Below are 9,789 nucleotides of genomic sequence, written 5' to 3'. Positions count from 1 at the left end.
TCCCCAACGCATCGGCGTGGTCCCGCTGGACTGGGGCCAACGCGCTTCCCCTCCGCTCCCCCTTCCCTTCCCTGCCGCGCCCCCTCCCCGTCTGCTGGCGTCCCCCGCACGGGTGTGGAGTGGGGAAAAAGTCGAGAGAAGTTGGTACGCGGAAGTCACGCCAGGCGGCGCTGGCGTCGCAAGAATTCCCGACTCGAATATAATGGGAGCGCGGGCCCTACTCTTCCAGTTGGTCGTCGCGTGGCTTGCTCGTCGGGCGAAAGTGAAGTGAAACTTGACCGGTGGCTTTTACCCTACACGTTCGTTTTTTGAGTCGGACCCCGCGCTTATCAGGGTCGCCGCACCCACCCCCACTCAACGGGAGACTCCTCAGGCGGCCTTCGGAGCGGGAAGCAGCCAGCGGCGTCCTTGCACAGGTAGGCCGTTCCCCGTCCGGAAAAGACAGCCCGGAGAGTCAACTGTCGTCGGGAAGAACGTATCTCCGTTTCGGGGAACCGCGGCAGCGTGTGGTGCCTAGTTTTTCGGCTCGCCTTTAGGGCGTGGTGTCGTCGATAAGGTCTCGTGGGCTTCGGCCGCGCGTTCAATTTAATTCCACAACCCTTGACGCTCTGACGTCTAAGCCTTAGTCCCCTCCTTTCCCTCGGGGAGTATCAAGGGTTTCCTTTTTCGTTCGCGGGCTTGGGGATGGCGCTTAAATATTTGGGGAGTAAACAGAAGCATGTGTAGTATACCGCGGTCGATTCGTCGAACCTACCGCGGTGGAGAGAATGGGGGGTGTGTACCATGTGAAGTCAACAGCATGATGAAGGTCGTGACATAGGACCAAGCTCCGTGGAAGTAAAAAAAAGACTGAATAAAGTGTTGTGTAATTATTGGAAGCAACAAGTGTAAAGAGGAAGCCTCTATTTGAATCAAGTGAAACGTACCCCTATTCCAATCATAATATCGAGGGTAAAGTTACAGGGCAGGTTTCAGTATTATTATGTTTTCTGCCATCGGTAATATTCGATAAAAAATCGTGTTGATTCCATAATCATGCTATTGGGTAAAATTTGCGTTCCATTCAATGCTCCCTGTCTCATGGAACCAAAAGTCTTTTATATAGCAAGCATTAAAGTGGACTAGTCCTTACATAAATCGAAATTAGGCTACTGAACACAGTTTCACTTTTTGACGCTGGGTCACTGATGAATTAGAGGGGGAAAGGAGGCGTGGCGTTCCCAGCCTTTTTTTAGCCTTTTATGAAGTGTCGTTTACGGCACCCCTACTATAGACCGGTTATGCTTTTATCAAGCAATCGGTGAGAAGTAGCCACCCCACACGGCCTGCCGGAATTGCCCGCCGTGGAATGCGCATACAATTCTCCCAGCGAGAAACCACTTGTGCTTACTTTCCAAGGGAGAGTTGCAGACCTGTTTGCATTCGATTTTGGGCTGTACGGAAGCTGTAACGTGGCATACTTGAGATTGACGATTACAATTCAATCAATTGATGATTATCAATCTGGCCGACTTGGGACCTGATTGAGTCTATTAAACAGTCGTGAGAGAAAATATAGTGGTTTCCGATATTTTTTCAAAATCCGTGGAAAGTAAAGAGCTAAATGTAAAGCATGCACATGAATTTACTAAAAAATTTGTGATCGAAAATACCCTCCCCACAAGTGACTGAAAAAGTTATTTCAAATTGCAAGTCGATTTGGTCGTTTAATTTTATTTAAATAAGAAATAATTTTATTGATGGTTGATCATTTAGTTTTTTATGATGTCTTGGAACAATTAGCGGTAATAAAGAAGTTTCCCCAGTGCACCGGGGCCTATATGTCGTGATGAGTTAGCCTGTGTGTATTCACGTAATATTCAATTGCTTTCGTTAATGCTTTTTGGCACCAAGTCTACATAACTTGTGAGAGAAATTATCGTAATGTTCTAATGTTGACAGTCCTCCAGCTAGTTAACCATTTCAAAAATTATAGCTATGTTTGGTGACTTTTCAAACAATGCATTTGAGTCGCGCCGACGGCTAACTTGTGTCCGATCAAAGTTGGTTATTCAGCGCTTTCCGTCTGGCCTCGGTGGGATCCAGCGCCGGCCCTTTACCGCCTTGTTACGCGAATTTTTTTATTCTTTCGATCTTTTCAGATCGGCGTTTGTTATTTTTTCGAGGCCTTGGCGTCTATGAGGTGGGCGGACAAGGGAGGTCGCGCTCTACGTGCGATTCAAATGTGGCGCCACGTCCTCGCTCTCCGCAAATTTCGCTGCGCGGTGCGTTTTTGTATTTCCTCCGCCAATAATGGTCGCCGTACGATAGGGAGTGGAGAGATGGGACTCGCTTTTCCATTTCAATAGTGTCATCCTCTATATTGTTTTGTCCCCCATGATCGAATTAGTTGTTTCCTCTTAGAATCGTTCATTTAATAAGCGGTACATCTCCATACTGGCTCAATTATTAATATAATTTGACATTCTCAGCCCTAATTTTGTGGAACTTAGCCTTTATCGTGAAATTAAAACTCTTTAAAACCCACAGAACGATATGTTTGTTCCTATCAAATATTCTTCTGTGGATTTTGCGAAGTTTTCTTGTTTCGAAATTTGGTAGCTCATAAAGATGCTAAGATAGCCTGGTTTCATCCAAACGTGACTCGAGAAATTCTTAGGAAAACATGTAAGAATTACTAAGAGGAATTATGTTAACCCTTCTGGAACTGAGAGATGGAAAAAATAAAACAAACGGATGATTTCGCGCTCCGAATAATTGTTTCAAGAATCGTCTTTCAAAATCGTAGTCTTCGACCACAGCCGAAATAATGGAATACTGCTGTGTTATGTCGGTCAAGCAAATTGCAATTCCCTCATTTCCACCTCGCTGTATATTATTCGGTATTGCTCCATCACTTCTTCGCGGCTTGGACACACTACTGTGGGAACTCTCTGGGGCAATAAATGTATATAATAATAATAAATAAATTTTGTCGTATTATACGCATTCCGTATTTATTGCCTTGAATGGATGCCATAGAGATGCATTAAAGGCCTAATTGTAATGCTGATAATAAATAATTCCGTATTAAATTCTTAAAGATGATATTTTATGCGCGATTAATAACGTATTTTTATGTCTTCTTGAAATCGCTCTTTGAGATGTCCTCCTTCGGTTGCGCCGCTATCAAGCGACCTCCAACGCGCAAGAGGAGATTACTTCTCGTCTTGAGATAGTTTCCTGTGAGCAGCATATCCCCACTTAATAAATTGGAATCTTCAAAACCGAAAGGAGATTAATATTATGATCGTTACGTGACCTAAGGTACAGAAGTTTTATTTCAGGGAAATCTGGTTTGGATAGCAATAAATGAATATGAAAATTTCTATTAGCGCGAAAACATTTTATTAAAAAGCAATAACTCAGTTTTTTTAGTGTCTCGGAACAATAAGCGTTCATAACGAAGCATCTCCGAAGTACTGGCCCCTAAATGTCTTAGTGAGTTTGCCTGTGTGTATTCATGTAATATTCACGCTATTTTTGATGCTTAATGGCACAATGTCCACATAACTTATGGCAGAAATTTTCATAAATTATGCATAATTATTGAGGTCATCATTCACATTAGCGTGAATTCTGACAGTCCTAAGTATTAAAATGCATAGTATTTAGAAATTTCAATAGATTTAACTACGTCCATTGTTTGTCTCTTAAAAAAAAGAGTATTTTATTTTGCCAGAAATGAAATCGTGGAATCTCTAAATCTCTGAAAGATACCTACTATATTCGTAGTTTTATTTTTGATGCATTATTAGCTCATTTCATGTAGCTCTGAGCCATTCGTAAAACAGACCTGTAAGTAAAAGTTATGTGATTTTCTACGCTCATGATCCAAAACAAGAAGAATGATATACTCGCCATGATGTAAATAGCTATGGATTATTTAGTTGAAAAGGTAAAAAAATCGACGAGTTAGTCGCCTAAATGTCATAAAATTTATTATTATTGATGCCATTGATGTATCACAAAATCGTTGCCAAATACATATCGAAATTTACATTTATCGCTAAAACCTCTTTCATTTCATCCGCATTTTCAAATTCCGTTTGAGGCAAGTAGGAATTATTTTTTATTTTTAAGGGTCCCTTGCTTATTTCTTTGAATGGGAATGAACCTGCACTTCATTTAACCCTAGTTCCTCTGCTTTTGTGATTTGACTGCAAAATTGTGTTTATTTGATTATCATGTTTTCATTTTCACATTTATTTAGTTCACTCCAAACCAGGATTTCCCTGAATAAAACTAATGTTCTTATGGTCACGCAACGATCATGATAGAAATCTCTTTTAAACTTCCTAGTGACATTTTAGGTTAAGTCGGGCATATTTCTCTCAAGACATTAATTAAACGAGAGGACAGTACGGAGTAGGTTGATAGGCATTCGCGATCATCGACCCTTTGTAGGTCGCGTGTTAGAGCTAGCATGCAGTAAAATTTAATATTTCTGTCTTATGTCGTTTTATAATTACATGAAGCAACTTAATGCATCTGCAGCTGATATGATTTTCATTATTGGAAGAGGGCAGTGATAGTGCGGTAAGGTTTACTTGTGGAGTGGTCGATGAGTAAATCTTTTATGGAGGTTTGTCTTAAAATGATAGGCGGCTTCGTATACGTTCACACTTTAGCATCCCAATCAGCGGACAATTTATTATAGGGGTCGCAAATACCTGATTTTGAGATCAATACACCAATGTGATCACTATGATAACCTCTTCAGTCCTGGGATATATACCGTACCATCTACCGTTATTTTTTGTCTGAATTTCATGTTTTCTGGTTAGTTAGATGTTAACAAACATTAGCGACATCTGTGAATCGTGATTTTGAATGATGCTTTCTTTTGTCAGGAAGTACTGAACTCGTTGTAATAATGACATTCCACTTAGCAAAGCGGGAAGAAATTCAAACGTCGATGTATCTCCCCCTGCCAAACCCCCTCGCAGGGTATTATGTAGATGGATTGTTTATAATACGCCAGGACCGAGGAGGATAAAACCCTAGTGATCACACTGGTCAAAAATCAGGTGTTTGCGATCCTTACACAGTTGTATGGTAAGTGTATTTGACATCACACCATGATAACGGATTGAGATTTCTCTCAAACTTTCCACCGCCACCGGGATACGAATCCGGGCCCACGGGGTGGGAAGTTGATACCGTAGCCACCTCACAAGCCGAAGCTCTTGTCCTAATAGGCGTAGCGACTTGGGAAAGAGAGAGCAATTGTGCAGATGTCGCCGACTCGTTTGACATATTTTCATGTTGTGTCGACGGCACTTGCCCTAAGCCCTTCCGGCTGCTTGGACGGTATGACGTAGATGTCAATCAATGTATGTGATCCCCATCGACCGATAGACGCAAGATGCACGTTTAATCAGCCCACGAGTAATGATTTGCGATCGATGATTCGTTCTTTCTTCGGTTTTGTGGTGGGCCGAAGGTTAAAAGACGCGGAGGAATTTTTATGCAAATTTGTGACCGGCCCGACCAAGAGGATGCTAAAAATAGTTCAGCCTTCACAGTACAGTAGTTTTCCTCCTGGTGGGAAATCAGGCTTAAAATGTATTACGCTGAACTGGGAATCTTTTGAAATAAATTTTATTTCACGGTCATCGTGAAACCATGCCATTTTTTGTCGAATCTGTGATTTTAATTGCAATTAATTATATTTCAGCCCACATTTTTGCGTTACTAATTTGGTGATGTAATTATTTCCAGATTCTCGGGTTACCAAAGATGTTTTTTCCGACACTATTGGGTCAGATTTCTTCCCGTTGCCCTTTGTGTTTAAATATTCTTTGATGCACCATTTTATCAGATTAAATGCCAAAGGATACGATGATAACCATTATAGCGAATGATAGTACAGAATATAATAATAAATATTGGTTAATAACGAATGAGTATCGATGTGAATGACCCGTGGGAGGATTCTTCAATGCAATACCTTTCTCGCCGTAATAATAAGTGGGCTTACCCAGCGAGGGGCAGCAGGCGGCAGCTGACCCCCCCCCCCCCCCCAGGAGCAAAAGTATTTAGTATTTTTTATATCCAAGGAAAGTGATATTAGTATAAAACATGTAATTAAAATAAAATACTTTTTTTCGAGCAAATAATTTAAAAAACGAATAAATTGCTGTTATATTTTTTTTGAAATTTTGGTTTCCACAACATTTTCTGTGTTACAACTTGAACGACCACGGCTTAACCCCCTCTAGATTTGATCCTGGGTACGCCCTTGGAGTTTACAACGAACTTTCGTAATTTTCCCTGTACTTTGACCGATGCTTGAAAGAAGTAAAGCTTGAGAAGTGATTGCTTGTGACCACTCTCCCGTAGTTTGATTGCTGAAGACGGAATTAAACAAGTGGTTTAATATTGGTTCCTGTCCCCGTATCTATTGAGTCGTAAAATACTCATTGAATGCATTGAAACGTTTCAATTTGCCCTTTAGTTACCCTGTCTTCTGGAACGAGGGATGACTCGCCCTCATGGACTTCTGCAATGGACATTTTAATGAAGCCAGTCGGTTACATGTCGTTCGGAACAATTGATTGCCAAGGTCAAGGACTTTCACTCGCTTTCCCGAGAAAGCGATAAAAAGCCAAACCCTTCGCTGTGGTGTCAACACAACTCCCAACTCCTTAAATCATCTTAATAGGGTCCGCCAGATAATCGTGTGACGACAGCAGCGGTTTCGGCAGAAAAAAACAACTAGCAAAAGCGGCTCCGAAGCCATGTCAAGACGTGAAGGATATTCGCCTTTCGTCACAAGGAAAATGAAATGTCCCGTTGGAATGCCGATGGATGGACAGCCGATGGCTTGAAGCGGATGGAAAAAGTGACGACGTAGTAGCGGCCCCAGTGACCTGTTAGCATTTCCTTGGTGATATGAATAGCCTTTGATTTGTTTTTCAAGATTAACATAGCTTCCTTTCCAGAGAATTAGATTTTCAATGAAGAGGCGTAAAAAACGTTGTCTATATTCAGCCGGCCAGTAGTGAAGTGTACACTTATACATTTTCAGAGTGTACGCCCGATTTCCATATTGCAAAAATTCGTCTTTGATTGAGTTTAGTGATGCTTGCTTGAATTTGTTATAGTTTTAGTATTTGGTGCATGCATTATCTTCTTCGAGCGATATTAAATATTTTCAGAATGGTATCCACCTTATATCGCATGAAAGACATTGAAATTGATTAAACATGATGACTGATTATTCACTCTCTGATAAACGGTGTTAGGAAGAATGTGTAAATGATCCAACGATGGAGAATGCATTGACGAATTTTTCGTTTTATTAATAAGCAGCACGTTTTTCTAATGTAACTGCCCATCATTCCTGTATTTTATAGTATTTTTTTTTACTTTTCGCGCTGACTCTTGATTTACTTGCATTCGAGATATTTGCTACAAGCGTACAATTCTTTATTTTCCTCTCGCAAAAAATTATTAGTGCTTATGATGAAGCGATAGCTTTTCCTACGCCAAAAAATGTTTGTTTTCTACGCCGAAAAGGATTATTTTTCACTCCCCTCATTTACTCATACATTTCCGCGATAGAAAAGTATAAAAATCATATAAAAAGCCATGGATAGAATAAAAACCGTATAATATTTAACGTTATAAACTAAAATAGCTGGATAACGTGCCATCAATAAGCGAAATGATTGTGGTAAGAAGTGGAATGGATGAAATGGACAAAGTTGTGAACAAAGATAAACTTAATTTAAGAAATTTCTAATATAATTTCATTTAATGCTTACTCAAAATATAAATTGTATTCTTTCTGGGATGGTAGTTGAATTTCAGCTAGTTTAATACTTGCTATCGCAACTTTACTGTTATATACTACGATTTAATGGCTAATCTTCTTCAATTTGTATTGTTTAAATGTCCAGATCACGGAAATCCTATTATCCAATTTAAAAATGGTGAATAGTTTTTAATTTTAAGCCATTGTATTCTTACAAAGTCAGATTGCATGCCAAACCTAACGAGTACCTTTAAATTCATTGCTTCAGATTTATGAAGAAATTGACCCGCTTCCTGGAGTTAACGAACTCGTCTCTGATATCATTGAAATACTTTGGAATCAAAGTGCTATCGGGTGATGCAAACGTATGCTATCGTCGGTCTATTGGGTGAAGTGACGGTTTCAAAGCCACAATCTACTCAAAATGTGGGATATTGCCCAATTGCTTGATCGTTTGGGTCCAAGTTCATAGCCTTTGGATCCCTCGCTCAGTCGGCGAGATGGACCGCTCTGAATAATTACAGAAAGACAGACGGTCGGACTCGCGGATTGTTCGAATCCATTTCCCCACTATTCAGGCCGAGATCACACGTCAAAGTTGACTTCTATGTGGCAGTCTACTATTGAAGATGTGGGATCACCACTGCGCTATCCAAAACAAATACTAATTGAATGAATGAATTTATTACTCCAACCTTGAATGTACACTTTTTTTAACAACACAAAATTAATGGAGCTTTAGGTAGCTTCAATGGTTAAAATAAAAAAAAAACCAGCATGGAAGCTACCATCTTAAAAATTAAATTCAAGGAAGGCCAGAAAACAAAAAGAAAGTATATATAATTTTTTGAAACATTATCATTATGAAACATATATGTGACAATAACTTACAATAAACAAGAACAAAGTATAATATATGGACAGAACAATATAAATTTCTTTTTTCTCCTTTTTCAAAATTATAAAAATTACATATCTAATCGAAAAAAAGGTTTTGTCATTATGGACTGCATCCATCCAGGTTGGAAATCAAAATTAGGTTACCCTGAACAAGTCTGCAAACAAGCTTTTCACTCTGCGATGACTTGAAACCATACTGTAGCAACTATGGTGATTACTTGGAATTTTTAATTTCATAATTGCTTGTCATTTGACTCAGTTTTTCTTATCTTGGTCATCTCGAACAATTAGTCATTATTTATTCTTTAAAGTTGGTACCTTTTTAAGCTAATTGAGGCAAATTTCGGACCATTTTCATCTTAAGAAACGTCAGGTTACTTCTCCTACGGCATTAATTTACTGATGACTCAAAATTTAGTCCGGTAAAGTGCCTATATTTTGATTTTATTATGATTGTCGTAGAATGACGAACGTTGCATTATAGCAGAGTTCAAATTAGCCAACCCATCAGAACCTATTGAGGGAATCCATATTACAAAGGAAATCGATGGTAATGCATAGATTTCAATTGGTGTTTCATATTGATTTGATTACACTGGCAGAGAATATAGCTATCGCTTGTTTTTTACCTATTCATTACAAAAGAGTGAGGTATCATAACCCAGAAATGAGAGCGTATTTCCTCGCAAACCAGAAGCTAAGTAAGGGAAATCATTGCTAAATATATGTCCATAATTGGCGTCCATTTTCCATTCTTGTCGAGCAAAGTTGAGTTGAAACGATTGACTATCTATGAAAATTAACAGTAAAAGTGATGATGAAAAATTAATCGGCTCTTATTAATTAAGCCTTTGTTCTCACAAAGTACATACATGACATTTGATTCGGTATTTCTTACCTCGGCCATTCTATCAGCTTTCTTCATTTTTTATGGTAATTCGACATGCATTACGTGCTTTTCGTTTTTGTCCTTCAAGAACCCTAACGACGACTCCCTATGTTGCTTTTGGAATCAGTTCTATCTTTTACCTACGGATTTTCATGGAAATTGTGTTCATTAGTGGTTTTAACTTAGGCCTTTTCCTATA

At 39.4% G+C, this 9,789-nt stretch overlaps 1 protein-coding gene across 1 annotated transcript in view; it reads left to right on the top strand.

Moving 5' to 3' along the window:
• The first annotated feature begins 218 nt into the window (after nt 1-218).
• Nucleotides 219-9,789, top strand: part of LOC124170686 (sialin) — a 162,054-nt gene continuing 152,483 nt past the window's right edge. The window contains exon 1 of the mRNA XM_046549587.1: nt 219-416. The gene's annotated coding sequence lies outside the window, so the exon portion shown is untranslated. The remainder of the gene's footprint in view (nt 417-9,789) is intronic.

This window comes from Ischnura elegans, chromosome X, assembly GCF_921293095.1.
Source record: "Ischnura elegans chromosome X, ioIscEleg1.1, whole genome shotgun sequence".
Classification (NCBI taxonomy): Eukaryota; Metazoa; Arthropoda; class Insecta; order Odonata; family Coenagrionidae; genus Ischnura; species Ischnura elegans.
This window is presented reverse-complemented; position numbering and strand designations above follow the sequence as displayed.